This window comes from Lissotriton vulgaris, chromosome 8 (assembly GCF_964263255.1).
Source record: "Lissotriton vulgaris chromosome 8, aLisVul1.2, whole genome shotgun sequence".
NCBI lineage: Eukaryota > Metazoa > Chordata > Amphibia > Caudata > Salamandridae > Lissotriton > Lissotriton vulgaris.
In genome coordinates, this window is record NC_141696.1 from 313,732,752 (window position 1) to 313,751,833 (window position 19,082).

Sequence of the window (19,082 nt, forward strand, 5' to 3'; positions counted from 1 at the left end):
ATCCTCATTATTGTAATGTTTCAATTGATATTTTGTCCATATCCCCTCTGATATGTGATAGTTTTGGCCTTGATGTTCGGGATTCTTGATTTTTTTGACCATTTGCCAGAACTTAGAGCTGTTTTCCTGCTTCCCTTCATTAAGAAGTTTTACCCATAGGTCTTCGTTTCTTAGTTTCTGTTTTTCCCATGTCATCCGTTTTAGCTGTTTTTTTAGTTTCTGTAGAACAATTTGCAGGCTATGGTTTGTTTGATCCTTTCGCATCTGTCTCAATGTTTGATTTATTAACCGTTTTTGTGTTTTCATTTCTGGGGTTAGTTGATTTTCAATTGAAATTCCCTTCCCTTGACGTAAGTTATTTGGCGATACTTTTATCAGTTTCTCACTAATAGTTTAAATGAATTTTGGCCAGACTTCCAACAGCTTAGTTGAGAAGCTGGCAATTTGGGTAAAAAGAGTTTTCGCTGTAGAGCTTATGGAATCGATATTATCAGCGTTACACCTTAGCCACCTTAGATTTGACGTAAGTTCTGTGTCAAGGCCTGTATATGGTTCGGTTTATAGTTGCAAGTCAACTCTTATTGTGGCCTCTTGAGGCAGGTGGTCGCTGAAGTCACACGTCCCTATTCTGAAAGTTGTTATCCAGCAAAACATGTTTAAGGATATGAACATGTAATCAAGGTGGGAGGACTGATGTTGGAATGGAAGGTAGCAACTGGTGGATCATCTTCGACATAGTGACCATTCAGGGCCCTTAGGTTAAGTTCTTCCAGGTATCGAAGTAAGGTTTTTGAGTACTTCGTTGATTTGTTATTTTTTGTCGAGCCTTGTGTTGGTACGCCCCATGCCGCATTCAATTCGTGTATTTACAATATTAACATATTTAATTATTTTGGAATAAATACACAGTACCACAGTAAATAGTAAAAATTCCCACTTAGCCTAAAAGAATTATCAAAAATGAAAGAAACATTTTGTATAAAAATAGCTAATTACTAGATAGTACCCCAGTATTATGGAAATTATTTTAAAATATGTACTAATTTAAAACAGTTTTCTACCTGATTTCACCTTAAGTATTGTTAAACTGTGACTATTCTAAAACTTTCCAGGAATGAGCTCATATATGTATATATATATATATATATATATGAGCTCATTCTTGGAAAGTTTAGGGGTGAGTTTGTAACAAGACAATGATGATAATGAGGTCAGGTGTATTGTGACCTTTTTAACAGACATGTCCTTAATCAGTAGAGCACTGAGAAAAAACTGGAACATATTATTCATATTATTGGCTGAGAACGTAATAGGGCAGAGGATACGCCCCTTCCCTCAAATTATATTTAGGAGGTCAAGATCTTCAAAAGACCACTTAGTAAGGAGTCATTATGTTGCAAAAGAACAAGAGGAAAGACAAAGACATGTAACAGGATTGTATCCTTGCATGAACTCTAATTCAAGATCCCAGATGGTGGTAAACGCTGAAAAAGAAAAGAAATACATTGCAATTCAGAATATGTAGTTTACTGTCAGGAGTTCCCATGTGGGGAAAACTATGTCGGAAGCATAATTCACAATTTTTGAAGCACACACATTTCCAGGTCAAATGAAAGTATAAAATGCAATTTTAGAAAATATGAAACAACATTGACTGTTGTTTCTTTAATGTATTTTATTCCTTTTACTCTCTTTAGCCAATGTGTTTTTATCATTTGGAGGTAACACCCCTATGACTTCCTCAGGGCTTGGGGTATTAAAGGTAGTCAAAGCCAAGATCTCCCAATGTGAAATTAACATCCAGGAGACCTTGTGTCCAGAATAAATATATCCATAAATTTTAAAATCGGTATCCCAATAGTCAACAATTGTCGAATTCGCTGTACATTATTTCAAATGTCTTGGGAGAGTGTACACTCCCGTAGGTTAAGATAAGTTCCTAAAATATGGGAAACCTGTTGTCCGCTTGTGACCGTACCCGATTACAGGCAGCATAGTCCACCCTGCCAAACAAAGTATTGAAGCATATACAAGCAACTGTAAGAAATAACTCAACCTACCCAGTGGACTGACATTTTCAGATTGCACATGCCAGTGATACTAATTGATAAAGTTTCTTTTATTTGGGTAGGGTTCCACAGGGATATGAGGTATGATGTTGAGAAGGTTATGTTATAAAAATGGAAACCAAGAACTTCAAAGGGTTAAACAAAGGTGAAGAGTTAGTCAGGCAACTAGCCTGAAGCCAGATCACACAATGGAGAATGGAGAATAAGGCGCAATATATAATTTTATAATACACATTTATTGAACAGCTCTGATACTACAATGAAATTGCCCATTAGGGTGTGAATATTTATATTATTACAATAATTTAGACAAATAGTAGTAGTGTTTGATTGAATAGTAGTAGAACTAATTATGTTGGAAATGTACAAACTATTTGAAATTCGATTGGAACATGAATGGATTGTTTTTCTCAGTTTTAAACATTTTGCAGTTCTGCCCTTGACCGACATGTAGTTTAAAACGTAACAATGTAACTGACATTTTCACCTAACTATAATGCCACTTAAGCTTTATTTGTTCAGTAAATTTCTAGGATTGGTTCAATGTAAATGTAATATTTTACTACCATACCTAAGTATGCCAAACCATCTCCGTACCAAATTTAGTGTAACTCTGTTCAGTTTTGGCTGTCAAGTTATCTAAAATTCCAATGGGAAATCACATGGGGAATACACATTTTGGAACACCCCCTTTTTCTTGTACCCCACTTCACTGATCAATTCAAAACCTTCCAGGAAGGAGCTGAGGTGCTAATACTTACTAATAAAGTTTATTTTCGTCAAAAAGTGGCAAAGTTGTTAACAAATCAACAAAGTAATTGCCTATGGAAATGTGGTCTTAACTATACCTAACCATAAAAACAGAATTCTGGTACTCTAGATGTTACTTAGAACACTGTGGGAAGCTGATGCAGAACTTTGGGGAGGTAACTAGCAGATAACTGCCTCTGTTTAAAGTATATGTTTCAGTCTGCAAGTCAGAATGTTTTACTCATATGGATAAGAAACATATTTGAGAAATCATAGAAAATGAGTCCTTATTTTTATGTTGAGCACTAACCATAATTTCAGTGACAAAAAGAACCCCCGAATTTTCTTCATTTCTAAAGGTAAGGCTTTAAGTAATACAGCTTTAGTTCCATAAAGATGGCTTTAGGTTTGCCACACTTTTGTCATAAATACAGAAAGTTAGTGCTCTAGTTGTTCATTAGGGTACTGTGATCAACCTGCCGTAGAACACTCAGGAATCAACTGAAAGGCTGAGGCTACTGTCGGAAGTCCACCTTTTACTCAGACTATTAGCCTTCATACTCAAATGGCTGAGGAAGATAGTGTGAACTTATAGAAAATGTGCTCTCATGTTAGCTTCAGAAACATGTTCCCCCAACTACCAAGAGAAACTCAAGAAAGAAAAGGCTCTCAAACACGGTTCATCAACACCTAGCAGAGGGGGAGTCATCATTTCCCACATGGTAAAATCAATAGAGAATGCACCAAAGTCCCTAAAATAGATATAACACCACCACCAAATGATTTATATTGTGACTAATATCTGTTACTATTCTATATATGTGCTCCTTGTTATGACTTTCAAAATCTAGCATTCACTACAAGGCATTTCATTGAGGACCATATCCCCAAGTCCTGTAATGGATGACGCAACATATTGCCCATGTTGTGGCAACAATTAATGGAGGGTCCTTTAGTCACCCCCTCCCACCACTCATGGTGTGCTCGCCCTGCCCTATTATAAGTTATTTAATTCATTTTCAGAATGCAGGAAAGTCACCATGTTCCTGAGTCCTTTATTGGCTGCCACTAAATATTGTTCATGTTGTGATCAGCCCATCAGTATTGACTAGACCCCATAAAGTGGCCAATCAGTGCATATCTGGGCAGCAGCAGCAGTCCAGATATATCTTTTTTTTACCCCCTTCATGACCACCTGCACACCTCTTTAAACACACATTTCTTGAAAACCGCTGAATGTATTCACATAAGTTTACAAAAATCATGCTTTATAAGTAAAGTTTTACATTTTCCCAAAATTGGTGTAATTCTATTCAACTGTTTATTCTGTATCTGCTACAGGAGGGTCCTATGGGAATTAACATGGGAAATCATTGTTTGGGAAATCCCTTGTTCTTGCCCTCCTTTTGACAGATCACCCCAAATTTCAAGGAAGGAGCTTGGATGGGTGAACTTTATTACTGGAAATGTTTTTGTGCCTATTTGTTAAGTGGCACCAAAGTTATTAGCAAAACAAAAACACTCTTGCTGTGAATCTCTGTCCTAACTATAGTTACACTGTGTAATAAGTTGACATTTCCTGCTGTGTTGCTTGCCTGGCAGTAGTAGTCTGTGCAGCACATAATTAATATATATTATTAAGATAATCAAATTGTGCCAGCCTCCCACTAGCACCCATAAAGTTCCCAAGAGCCTTGAAGGGACACCATAAAACATTTCACAGTTTTAAGATTTTTTTTAAAACATTCGATTGAGCCTGCCGAGCATCCCCTGCCTCCACTGGAGGTCTCAATGGCCCTGGATGTATACAACAATTTTATTATCTCTTTCCCTTTAACATATGCCTCTGTTTGAGGTGCTGTAGGGATGTGACTCATTGTATTAACTGTCAGTATCAAGGTGTGTGTTGAAAAAAACTATTCCAACAACTACATAGTCTGACAAGGAGTTAATATATGTTATGTTATGATGGATGGTGTTGTATTCTCTAGAGTCACCAAGTCCGAATGCCATCCTTCCTATTTTCTATTGCCTGCAGGTGGACAAGAATGAAACAGAGACAATTCTGTGAATTAGTTGACCACCAGAGTTCAAAGACTCCTCTGCTAAGTGCTACTGTTAACCAATGAGAACTGAAGAAGATGACACCCAGGAAACAGGTTCTTGCCAAGAATGCAGCAAGTGAGGAGAAGAAGTATGTTGCCATAGATGGCAAGGGCACTGGCATTAAACTACCTTTGATTTTCCTCCTAGGTTCACAACATTTTGCATCATCCGCTCCCTGTTCTAGGCAATAAACTACTGTGATCACTCCTGGAATAATAATAGTACCATTACCAAATCTGAAGCAAATGTTTCCCATTGCTGCAATGACTGAAATCTTGGCAGGTGGTTCACAATGAAATTGTCCCTGTTCGATATAAAGAAGCATTTCTTGCGCTTGATCATCCCGAGGTAGAAGCCGATCAGGAATGTGTGCATACTGCACAGTAAAATGTTGTGCCTGTCCTTACATCAGGTACATCTTCTTTAGGGATAGGTACAATTTGCCTAATTTCCTTTGTGGAAATTATAACAAATGCACAAATTATTATGCACAATTAAAAATTATGAGGAGGAATGCTGGTCCAGCATTTTGTGCTGTCTTTTTACACACACCCAGTTTGGGCACAAGGATGCATTTTGCACTACAAATAACACAATTAACACATGATTCAAATAGCTGCTCACATTTGGTTTGTTCAAGTTCTTCCTGATTTTCTGCCTGAGCTAGCTGTGGTGGTCTTGAGTTGGTGTGGATGTTCTAGGAGTTACTACAAATGATGCCTCCTCTTCTTTGTCAAAGTACCAATCGGCAGGAAACTGTCTAAGTTGTTTCTATATTTTTGTGTTGCACCTGACTGTCTATCTCCATTCCACCTTGGACTTTTGGTCTTTCAGAGTTTCCTTAAATCCAGCGGGAGCAGCAGATTAGTCTAAGGAGAGGGAAACAAAACATGAATTGCAGTACCCACTGCTATCTGTTAGTATAGTCAGACAGACAACACTGCTGTTTCTCTACATGGGGTAACTGGAATTATGTCATTCTGGTACAGTTCTGTGCATTACCATTTGCAGTACTTACCACTAATGTGTGCACCATTACCTTCAAAATTAGTTTTTTTTCTATAAGATGAAAAAGGTGTACAATAAGAAAACTAATTCAGGAGAAGAGACTGTCACCAGACTCTATTAACTTGTGTTTAAGAAAATGACCAAACTGCATTTATACTGCCTAAAAAACAATAATCAGTGATAATTTCTATCCACATGATCATAATTCTAAAGTTCCCTCTGAACCTTCTCACTACTTTTCACTTGAGAAATTCCTGTTAGTACTGTGCATAGTTCTTTTAAATGCTTCGTTTTGTCACTGTTCTTTATATTTTACATAGCCTTTAATTCCGCATCCAAAAAATCTATGTTTGGTAATTACTTTTACTGTCATCTTAATGATAATAGATGTATTGTGTTGTGTGATGACCTTCATTACTTGGGCGTTCTGACTGTGCCAGTGCAGCTATGCAACTGATACTATATCAAACTTACCTTAAAATCCAATATCACTTTATGTACAGGGACAAGAAATATTGAAATGTTCATTGAATAAAAACTGATGCTTTAAAAATAGACTCGCTTAAATGTCAAGCCATTTCACAAACATACTGAATTCTCTTGCATGCGGCACTAAACTAATAAACAAAGTTACAATAATAGGCCGCCTAAAATACTTTTCTCTCTGTTGCACATTTTGATCTTCTTTTCTTGTTTCGAAGCTGTCATGATTTAGTGAGGCACGGAGCACCACACTTAAATAAAAAACAATAGTACCTCATTAATCACATTTAATAACAAACTGAATAGCTCTCATGTTTAACGCTATCACAACAGTTGGAAAAAATGTGTGAACAAAATGTGAAATTCCTAAAAATGAAAAATATTTAAATGTGGGGACATTTTAACTTTCTAGTGTCTCAGTGAGACAATTTGCAAAGGAGCTGCTTTGAATGCAGGTACCGCATACTGGATTGCATGGATTTCTGTCGTGATTTGTACTGTGATCCATTTACCGTACAGATTTTCCCTTGTAATATTCCATTGAGGTACATAAAGTTGTTTTTGTTAACTAGTGTTTTTCAATCAAATGCATAATTAATGTATTGCTGCTTGTACAGGTGCACCCAGCTGGGAGCTTCCTAAGAATGCTTTGCAGCACATGTTGCATGGAAATTCAGCTGGTAAGGCAGGAATATTCGAAGGTGGTGTAGTTTCACCCACAGCTAATCACCCATGTGGACATCTTGCTGGGCTAAGTCGAAAAGCCAAGTCTTAAATCTGAATTCCAGGAAAGAAGATGCTGCTTGGAGGTGGAGGGGAAGATCATTCCAGGACTTGGCGGTGATGTAAGAGAAGCAGTGTCCTCCACTGTAGCTTCGACCGATGCAGGGAGTGTGCGCAAGGGTGGTGAAGTGTAGGTGTCTGGAGGGTTGGTGGAAGTTCAGGCGGTGTTTGATATGTGCTGGTCCTTCATCATGGAGGGCCTTGTATGCGTGTGTCAGCCTCTTGAATTGGAATCTTTTCTGGATAGGCAGCCAGAGGGATGTTCTTGAGGTTAGTGGTGTTGTGTGCCCATTTAAGAAGGTCGAGGATGAGTCTGGTAGGTGAGTTCCTTATAGTATAGAGTCTTTTCAGGATTTGGGTGGTGATTTCTGCTTAGAGCATGTTGCTGTAGTCGAGCTGGCTGGTGACTAGGGCTTGAGTGATGGTTTTCCTGGTGTTGACGGGGAGACATCTGAAGATCTTTCGGAGCATGTGGAGAGTGTGGAAGCAGGCAGAGGATACTGCATGATTGGCTTTTCATGGTGAGTTTGTTGTCCAGGATGATGCTGTGATGGGTATGCTCAGACGTGCGTCCCATGCTCTCCAAACCATTGGAGTCAAGCTATCCTGGCTGAAGACGGCTGATAGCCAGAAAACGGTCCTAGGATGCTTGATTCCGGTCCATGAAAGACATGGCTTGGCAGTTCGGGCTGGACTGTTCCCATGAGGCACAGGGTCAAGGCTGATTTGCATATGGCCATGTCTGAACTGGGGTGGTGTGGAGTGCAAAAAAACGATGGATTTAGGCCCAGATCTCTGTACTTGGGTGAATGTATGACATTCTTCTGCATTCTGTCCATCAACTGTTGTTTTTGCATGTGATTGGGGCTGTGGCCTGTCAGTGTGGGTCCGACTTCGGAGGCCACCAGGTGTCATACCATGGGGAGGTGATGTTTTAAATAATCAGCGCTTCTGTATTGTCCAAGTTGAGATTCAGGCAGTTGGTCTCCCTCCAGTCGGCGGCACTCTGATGATGTTGGCAAGGGGCATAATGTAAGTGTTAAACAGGGATGGGCTGAGGGATAAACCTTGAGGGATGCTGCAGATGATGCTCTTGGGGTCAGAGGTAGGTGGAGAGAAGTTACTCTGGGTTTGTCCAGTGAGGAAGGACACTATCCATTTGAGGGCGTCTTCCTAGATCCTGATATGGTGGAGACTCTTGATGAGGGTGTGGTGGGGTACAGTATAGAACGCTGCTGAGAGGTCGAGAAGGATCAGTGCCGCTGTTTCTCCTCATTCAGGAGGGTTCTAATGTCATCAGCAGCAGAGATCAGGCCGGCCTCAGTGATGTGGTTGGCGCAGAACCCTGATTGGGAGGTGTCCTGATGGTTGTTAGTCTCTAGATGTTCCGTGAGTTGGCGTTGGATGGCCATCTTGAGGACTTTGGAAGAGAAGGGGAGCAGAGAGATGGGATTGTAGTTCTTGATTTTGCTGTGGTCGGCGCAGGGTTTATTGAGGAAGGATCCGACCTCTGCGTGTTATCATCTGTCAAGGAAGGCTGCTGTGTTGATGGACGTATTGATAATAAAGGTGAGTTTGCTGCTGATTTACTTGCTCCTGATGTTGAAAAAGTGGTTGAGCATGGGTCCGTGGGTGGTTGTTGGGGGTGGCACCTGTTTGAGTGAGGAGGGTATGGAGGTTAGTGGGTTGGGGTTTGAAGTTACTGTAGATGATGGATATTTTGTTGTGAAAGTAGTCAACCAGTGTATCGCAGAGTTCCAGGGAAGGGGAGATAGTGTTCTTGTGGTTGCCAGGCAGGCAAACTCTCTGACGATGTTGAAGGGTTCATTACTGTGGTTGAAGCTGGCTTTGATGAGGTCTGCCAGGGTAGCTCTTGAAGCTGGATCAGTCTTTGGTTTACTTGCTGGTGCGCAATCTTCTTTCTAGCCATTTTCATTTGTATTTCATTGCCCTGAGTTCTAGTGTATACCAACTGGCTTGCTTGGTGGATCAGCTGGTTCTTGGCAGGCTTGGTAGGGGTGACTCTGTTGGCACAGTTGGGTATCCAGCTGGAAATGTTCCGGACAGCCTGTTCTATTTTAATTGCGGAGTCAAGAAGGGTTTTCTTGTGGGTGTCTATTCATTGGGTATCTGTAACATTGTTCCAGCTGCGGTGGGAAGAGCTGGTAGACTTGTTGTGGTGCAGGGGGATCCTGCAATGGTGAAGTGGATTATTGCATGGTGGGTCTAGATGTGTTCAGTGACATAAATGTTGTGTGTCCTGGGCTCTAATAGAGCTGGTGACCAGCTGGGGGAGGCTGATATTGCTCATACTTTCCAGGACGTTGATGGTGTTTGCATCTTCATGGTCATCAAGGTGAAAGTTGAGGTCACCGAGGAAGATGTAGAGCTTAGAGTCAATGGCGAGAGGGGCAATGAAATGGGGGATGGCGTTGTAGAAGCTGGGGCGTGGCCCTAGCGTCTGTAGGTGAGGGTGCCTCTGATGGTGGGTCTGCTGTCTGTTTGGAGCTGCAAGTTGAGGTGTTCCATGATCGTTTTGGTGCCGTCTTTGGTGGTGGTGCAGCGGATGGTTTATTTGTTAATGATGGCAATTCCCTCTCCATGTTTGTTGGTGCCGTCATGGTGTATCATCTTGTAGCCGTTGCAGGTCACGGTGGCCATGTCAGGGTGGATGAAGGGTAGAGCAAGGTCTCTGTGATGAAGATAATGCCAAGTGAGGGTGGTGTTGGTGTCCCAGATATCAGTGGCGTGTTTTCAGAGTGATCGGGTGTTGAGCAGGAGGCAGTGGAGTAGGTTTGGGGAAGTAATGTTCAGTGAAGTGGTTGTGGTGATGGTTCCAAGATGGTTAGAGGTCGTGAGTTTCAGGTGTAGAGGCAGAGGTGGCAGGTAAAAGGTCCTACTGTTGTTTGAGGGGACAAGAAATCAGTCACTGTTATTGCTGAAGCATCTGTAAAACCAGACTGAAAGTGATAGTGTGTAAAGCCTTATAATATGTACGCATCAACTAATAGATTGCTGGGTGTCATGTGTTATGGCATGAGGCTTTTTTGTGGTCAGCAATGTCAATTGGTGGGATGGTTTTGATGGGCTTCTCTGTCACGATGGTAGAGCAATTAGAGCATCTGGAGAACCACCTAGTCACAGGCAAATCAAAGGAGGAGGTTCTTAAGTAGCTTCCGAAGCTTTAGGAAGTCCACTTAAAGCCATAGATATGTGTGAAAGGTATTCTAGAGAGAAGAGTATTGTATATTAGGAACTGGAGCTGGATTTGGGTGGGTGATGCTTGGGTGGCCAAGATCACTGAAAGTCCCTAACAAATATTATTCAGTGTTAGGCGGACAATGTGTTGGACAACACAGCACAGTACCTTTTGGAGCTTTGAAACCTGATTTTTTAGGAGACCATCCTAGGAGGGGGGCACTACCTTAGGAATTCATTGCAATCTTTGCAAATAAACGAAATACCTCATTAAGTCATCATGTTATTACCACAATCCCATTTTAAGTTCATACTATTATTATTGTTGTCATACAGCTCTTGAAAGAGAGTATTCGGGCTTTCAAAACTCTTCAGTTACATCCCAAAGTGCAATGAATTGATTTAATTCTACGTGAGCATGTTGCATAAGATTTGGTTTGTTTTTCGGTAAATGATTCCATAGTTTTTTCACAAAAAGCTTACAGGGGCTTGTCTTGCCAGCTTTTTAATGAGAGTGAAACAGGGCTGCCAAGATTCCTCCTCCTCGAGGGAACCTGTATGCTAGAAAGTTTCAGCCTCCCAGTTAGAAGTTGTCAAGAATTTAAATTGAATTTTCGTCTCAGAGATCATGTTAAATTGATTATAATATCATTTTTTGCTCGGAATCCACTTACTGCACCCATATGGCAATGCTGATAGCATGCTAGTTCCTGATTATATGTATTGCTACCATTCTTTGAGATAAGGCATCCGGAGGACTGAGCTGCAAGCAGTGGTTGTGGGTTGTAAATGTCTTTGACACACTGATTTTCAGTTCGTATTTAAATCTGACAGCCTACACGAATGCAATCTTTGTCATATTGGCAGGTAGAGGCATGTTTTATATTTCTTCCATATACAAGAACATGTTTTTCTAAAGCTTGTTTTCTATAAGGATTTCCATGCGAAATGTGCTTCTATTTTTTCATGTATTTATAATGCATTTGCACGTCCTGGAAAACTCAATTGCTCTGCAACCCTATAACATTAAAATAATGTTGATGATTAAATGCAGATACAAAATAATTAAGTTGGTCTTGTCATTTGGGACAACATGCAGTTCTGTAACATCACTGCCATTAAACATACATCATGTAGCAAAGAAAGGCACAATGATTTAGGAATAAATGTCCTAGAATAGAAAGACTCTCAGCCGAAAAGAAAAGTCGATAAGAGTACAAAAAGACAAAGGACAAAGAACAATGAATACCCATAACAACACAGAGCCAGCATTTTTAATTCGCTACAAAGTCGACGTTTTCTTAAATCACATTTACAAATACCGAAAGTCCACAACCACGCCCGACCCTAAGGAAGAAATAAAGCTATTGATCGACACTTCGATTTGTCTTAAATATAATATATGTATAAAAGGTAGGGCTTTTTTCTGTGAATCCCGATTAACTGTAACTTTTTAAACATATCTAATCACTGTCAATAACATGAAATAATGAAACTGAATTCGGACGGAGGGAAGGCTGGGGCGGCCTTGATAGTTTTGAACATGTGTTTTGGGTTAACAGTGAGTCTTAACTCCCTCATCCATTTTGCTGCAACATTACTATGACTTGCTTTGAATAAGGTAATGGCCTTCACACTTATATAGTGACATCCCGGACACCGCAAAGCTCGCTGTGGATTTCTCCATGAAATATTTCATTTAGATATGTAGGGGCAGATTTATGAGTTCTGGTGCATCTGTGCATATCAGCAGGGATGCGCCAGAACTGATGCGTCACGCAATTCCCTCCTTGCGGCACCACAGATGCGCCGCATTTACAATGTGGCGCACCATGGTGCATGGAAGGGCAGATGCGTGACGCATCTTGTGGTGTACGGGCGGCGCATTGCTGGAGTAGCGTCGCAAGTGCGACGCAACTCCTGCAATGTACAGAGGCCACCCATACATAACGTGGTGCATCACTCCTTACGCCTGCTAGCGAGCAAGGCTAGCGAGGAACCACATCCCTTCAAGCAAAAGTTTTGGGAGCAAAATATTCATGAACATAAAATGATATGTGATACCCAATGCCCATTTCTCAGGATTTAGGTGTTGTGTTTCATGACACTGGGCAAATACAAGTGAAGCCTTCAGGTAGTAAACGGGCACAAAGATAAATGAGGATGAAATTTGGGATGGTCTGAAACTGATGTTTCTCTATCACATTCAGCTTTCACAAAATAGATGTCCACAATTTTCTAAGGGTAAACCAAGGGCGATCACGATTTTTGTTGACTAGCACTGGGAGGCCCCAGGACCTAATTTATACATCGGAGGGATGAGGAACCACCCCGAGTGGTTTGTATGTTAACATTGTTTGTAACAAATTTCTTTTATATACGTGTATATATCCTATAAATTTGTCAAAATATGTTTAAATACAATTTAAATTAGTGTTTATTTTAAATAATACTTCATATACAAAATAATTGTATTGATAAATAGATTAATTATAGAGGAAACAATTAAAAATATTGTTTCCTTGTTTTAGTAATTAAAACTGTAGCCTCTATAACTGTGCTTTGTTCTAATTATCACTAATTGGATTTTTATTTTCAGGTTGTAAAATCAACATGCAAAAAACTTGTTGAGTGGAATTAACACTCAATCAATCAACCAATCAGGGTCTCAAGGCGCTGGGCTAAGCAGCTCCGGTCAGTTGAAGAGCCAGGTCTTCCTGAAGATGTGCAGAGTAGGTTATTACTACTACAATTAAACTTTTGGTAAAAGTTAGACTTTTGGTCCAAAAGTCTAACTTTACTGCTCGTAAATGCCCTTGTGGATACTGAAAGTCAAAAAGTTAGACTTTCGTCTCAGATTACTTCTGTGAATCTGGCCCGTCATGTTTCCTGACTCCAAGAACATGATGGCATTAGGCATAATTACAACAACAAATAATGAGCATATTCTAAGAACATCATCAATAACAACAACACACTTAACCTGAAAAATCATAAACACATTATAGCCGGAACCAGAATAAGATGTTCATGACAACAGGGTAATTCCTGTGCTAGGACAAAGCAGGCACGGAGTGCAGTGACAGCAGTTGAAGAATTGCTGTTTGCCATTTGGCCATGCAAATAAACAATGATTGAGTCCAACAGGGGCAATACAGTAAGTACGTATGAAGTATAAGAGACCCATAGCAGACTCTGACTAATCACAACAATGTTATTAATGTAGTAAATTTGAGGGAATGGAAATTCATCAAATTAGGGAGCCCTTGGAGGTGTCACCACAGCTACACAACCAGAATAGATCATGCATATATTCACTTATCAATTGGTGGAACAATACATATAATTTGATATGTATGCAAGGAAAGAGGGCATATGTTGCATGAAGCATTGTGTACCAGTATTAACCTGCTCTGCACATTTCTGTGCAATGACCAAATGGGACAGCAACACTGATGCATGTCAACCACACATGGAACATATGGGCCTGAGAGACATCTGGAGATATCGATACCCAACAAAGGGAGGATATACGCATCACTTGGCGCACTTTATTATACACACAAGAATAGACTACTGGCTGGCCATGCAGTCTCTGTCCTCGGCAGTGCAACATTGCGAGGTGTTACCTCGCACATACTCTGACTACTCGCCAGTGTTGATATCAATAGCAATGCAGGAGAGACGGTTTCCACCGTTCACATGGCATTTCCCCCCCTATTCCTTATTAGACGCTTCCTTTAAGGAGGAACTGGCTACGGACATTGAAACATTCTTTGAGGCTAATGAGGGGTCAGTATCGTCGGTACAAAATGTCTGGGTGGCGTTTAAACTTTACATAAGAGTTGTCACCATATCTAGGCACTCAGGGGTTCTCAAATCAATTAGGGGCAGGCTACAGACACTGGAAGCAAAACTCGGGGAACTGGAGGGGAGCCAATTGCTAAATCCCACTGAGGCTCTTGCTAGAGAACTAGCATACACGTTGTGAGAATATAATGAGGAGGCAGATCTAGAGGTTAAGCACTTGGCGAAATACGCGACTGCTAGGGTGTATGGGGAAAGCGAATGGCCCGAGATGAGGTGTGAAGACTCGGAAGAGCTACGTACAAATGCTCAAGTAGCAGATAGATTTCGAGAGTATTATGCTGCGTTATATGCCTCCAGAGGTCCCGCGTCGGAAGAGCGAATTCTTGACTACCTGTCTCATATCAGGATGCCTGGGCTTACGGATGTGGACAGGAGATACCTAGTACGCCCCAATGAACGAGAAGAGATTGCACTAGCACTGTCAACCATGAAGTCCGGAAAAGCGCCAGGAAGCGACGGCATCATGGTGGCCTTTTATAAGGCTTTCCTGGATCTCTTACTTCCCAGGCTGCTTGCCCTCTTTGAGGACATAGCAGATTCAGGCACTATGCCACCCACGATGCGGGAGGCAATATTCATTCTTAAACCCGGTAAGACCCCAGGAGAGTGCGCATCATATAGGCCGCTCTCGTTACTAAACGTTGATGCGAAGATTTTCGCAAAATTGATTGCTAATCAACTCCGACCCTTGGGTACCACATTAGTGGCCCCAGAGCAGGTCGGCTTTGTTCCGGAGCAGAACCTCACCTACAATCTGAGAACAGTTTTTGCAGCCTTTCAGCACACGCGCCTAGAGATACCGGCGGTGACAGTTTTTTTAGACATGGAGAAGACCTTCGACTCTGTCGAGCAGCCTTTTCTGAAACTTGTGCTGAATAGCATGGGGTGGGGCAACTATTCCTACAACTCCTAGCTACATTATATACTGCTCCCACAGCTTGGGTGCGCCTTGGATCGCTGGTCACTGGCACTATTAGGATAGAGAGAGGCACGAGGCAAGGCTGCCCGCTATCCCCCCTATTATATGCCCTGGTGGCAGAACCATTGGCCTGCTCCTTGCGAGAATACCACGGCAATTGGGGCATACAGTTTCCCGCATATAAGTTGATAGTTTCAACAAACGCAGACAACACGCTGTTATATGTCAGAGACCCCGAAACACATCTATCAGAGGTCTTACGAGAGGTGGTGTTGTTTGGTTCGCTGTCTGACATAGGGGTCAATTGGAACAAGTCGCTTATGTTCCCGCTTACCCCAGCTACAAAGCAATTCGACCCGGAATATCATATACAATGGACTACGGACTCTGTGCGATATTTGGGGATCCGGTTGCACATGGACCCGGAAGTACTATTGAGGGAAAATTACGGTACGTCAATCTCTAAATTAGAAGATGATATTGAAAGATGGATTACATTGCCATTGTTACTCCTGGGGAGGGGGGCCCTTATGAAGATGGTAGTGTTGCCACGTCTACTGTTTTTATTCTGTATTATATCTATAGTATTATCCACGAATTTCTTAGTACAGCTGCGAGCTTTATTGGTGCGCCTTGCTTGGGTGGGTAAGCAACCTCTAGTAGCCTGGTCTATACTTATAAGTCCCTATGCGGCGGGAGGGCTGAATGCTCCGGACGTGGAGCTATATTACAGAGCGGCGCAGGCTGCACCCGCATATCATTGGATACATGGCCCAAGGGACATACCTCACGTCCGCATAGAGGCAATAGTTGCTGACCCTACTCTGCTCCCGGCATTGTTGACACTCCCACGAGACAGGAGAACCGGCTTCCTCGACTCCCTAAATGCGGTTGTACATGCTTGGCACCATATGATGGAGGCGCAGGCGTGCAGTCTACTATATGCTCCGGCGGCAGCGATCGAATGGGCCTACTGGCTGTCCCCATGTAAGGAAAGCGCAGTGAGGCTAGCGCTGAGAGCCCTGAATATAAATACAATGGGAGACATGTTTGTGAACAGCATAGCACGTTCTTGGGGCCAGGTGGAGGTAGGCGCAGATATTGGACAGATACTGGGGCAGTTCCAGTACCACCGAGTACAACATGCGCTGAGGGCGCACTTGGGGGTGGAGATGGAGGAGCCACAAACGGTGGCTGCCTTCGAGTACGTGGTCACAGCCAAGTCCCCTGCCAGACTAATAGCTAGTCTGTATTCTATAACGTTAGCGGAAAGGACGACAGACTATGCCAAGCGGAGACTGGCATAGAAAGTGGACCTCCACAGAGACCTGGATGAGGAAGTCTGGCGCTATTGTTACACCAGTACTAATTGTATATCCCTAAATGGCAGGCACTGATTAGTTCACTTCAAATACCTGAATAGAACATATTACACGACTGACAGGCTCCACAGATACAAGTTGAGAGACAGCCCTGCCTGTGAGAGATGTGGGTCAATGGTAACAGACTTCCTTCATGTGCCGTGGCACTGTCTGGGGGTACAGGCTTTTTGGCAGGAGGTATATGAGGAGGTCAACAGTACCACAGGGCTGACGCTGACACCTGACCCTTTATTTGCGATGCTAGGATACTCTAAGCCCCTGCGCCCGACACATAGACGGTTGGTTGACATGGCCTTCTTGCTGGCAAAGAGGTGTGTAGCAATGAGGTGGATGAAGGGTCCGCCCCCTAGACTGTCGCAATGGATCAGGGAAATGACATATTGTTGTACTCAAACGGAACTCTATAGTGAACTGTTACCCCCCAGGAAGACCCAAAAACTTTTGGTCTTGTTTTATAGAGCGCAGACAGATGCAGAGTGACGCAGTGGACAAAGGGGTGGACACGCAAATGGCAGAAGCCGAGAGTGCAGCAACTGAGGATGCGATTGCTCTAGACGTCCTATCAGGTGATAGGGAATGAGGACGGTCATATGCACATGGAAGCATACGGAAGGTCAAATGGGAGGTGAAGAACACACTAGCGACTGCTATGGGTGGACATGTCTGTATATGATTCGGAGGAGAAGGCCAGAGACTATGTGTGGCGGAAGACAAGCTACTTAAGCGACTTCTGATGTTAGAATGTAAGAAAGAATCTGCACTGTATCGATGATATGTAACTTGGATATTGCCTGTGACGGTTGCTGTTTCCCTTATGCTTTTTCTTTGTTTTCTTTTCGAAAATATAAAAAAAAATATTTGAAAAAATAAATAAATCATTTAATACACAAAATAGTGGTAGAGTAGGTGAAGCATCAATTTATGACTGTAGCATTAACATAGGTTTAAAGGGCAAAAATGCATCTGGAACCATGTCTATACTGTATGCATTGTTTTAGTATTATGACAGGCAATATGTAGATTTAAAAAAGTTGAACAATTAAGAATACGGCTATGCCATATGTGATACGATGGCACAAAAACCTTGTAAGTACTATGAGATAATGATTGGGTAATGGGAGTAAGCATCTGATGTTTTAGAAAGTTTATTGTATGATAATCTATCTGGTTTAGTCAGAGTTGAAGAAAAGAACAATCAATAGGATATTCTCTGTCTCACATTATTTACCAATGTCCTTTGCCAATTGAATGCTCATAGTTACTGAATTATACCCATCCGGGGACTTTAGCCTCTAGATTAACTTATTTTTAGCAGTAGCATCCATGATTAAAGTTTATCAGGGCTCCATCTGAATATATTAACAAAGTTATGCTTAGCTCAGACATAGATACCATACCTTCTTTTTATTTTAACCAGTAAATTATTGAGTTTCACTGAAGATAATTTAGTACGAGAAAATGTTACAGTATCACAATACTTCAACCTGTCGATATAAGAAAATCATAATTAAATGCCTAAACCCAAAGATCCACTCAACTTTTATTTACCCCTCCCATGCCTAAGGAAATAGACTTACAGACTAATTGTACTCGATCAGGCGTGACACTTCATAACGGACAAAACGGGTGGCTCTCCTTGTAATTGGTTTCTCACGCTGCATAAATATAACACCTATATTTCTTGTTAGAATGTCATGAAATAACACCTGGTACACAGAGTGCCAAAGCTGAAATGAGGTGCCCCATCAAAATATATTCCAGCAAAGGCTTCCAGATTGTGTCAAATTTCAAATATTCTTGTCTAACATTAAATCCTGTCTCTCCTACCTTTTGAGGCAAGGACGCGTGCTGGTCCATTCGCTGATTTTATCGCATCTGGATTATGCCAATGCCGTCTATCTGGGAGCTCCAGGTGGCTCTATCCAGATTCTCCAATCAGTACAAAACTGTGCAGCTCGGCTGCTTATGAATCTTCCCAGACGCTGCTCGGCAAAGGCGGCACTTCGGTCCCTTCACTGGCTTCCGATCCAGGAAAGGATCATGTTTAAAACATTCTGTATGGCGCATAAGTCAATAAGTAATGTTGGTCCTACCATCCTCCAGCCCTTGTTTCCCCGGCATCATGCCTCCAGATCCTTGAGATCTAATCAGAAAAATCTGCTGGTGGTACCCAGGGTGAAGCGAGCCCGGATGGGTGGCCGCCAGCTTTCTTTTCATGTAGCGAAGGGCTGGAACAAACTCCCAGATAACATCAGGCTGGAAATGAACCATCTCGTATTCAGGAAGCGATTGAAGACATTTTTGTTTCACTGAGTGTCTTCTTCTGCCCATGGTCTCGCAGCGCTGGGATGCATCAGGGTAGCCATGCGCTATACAAGAGCGTACTCATTCATTCATTCAAATCATAAAAATAGTGTGCACTTCCTCATGGATAAAATGTAAAGTCAAAGGTTCCAGGAAAAGAAATATGCTCCAATAGGAGCACGGGCCTCACACACCCAAATGGGTGTCATG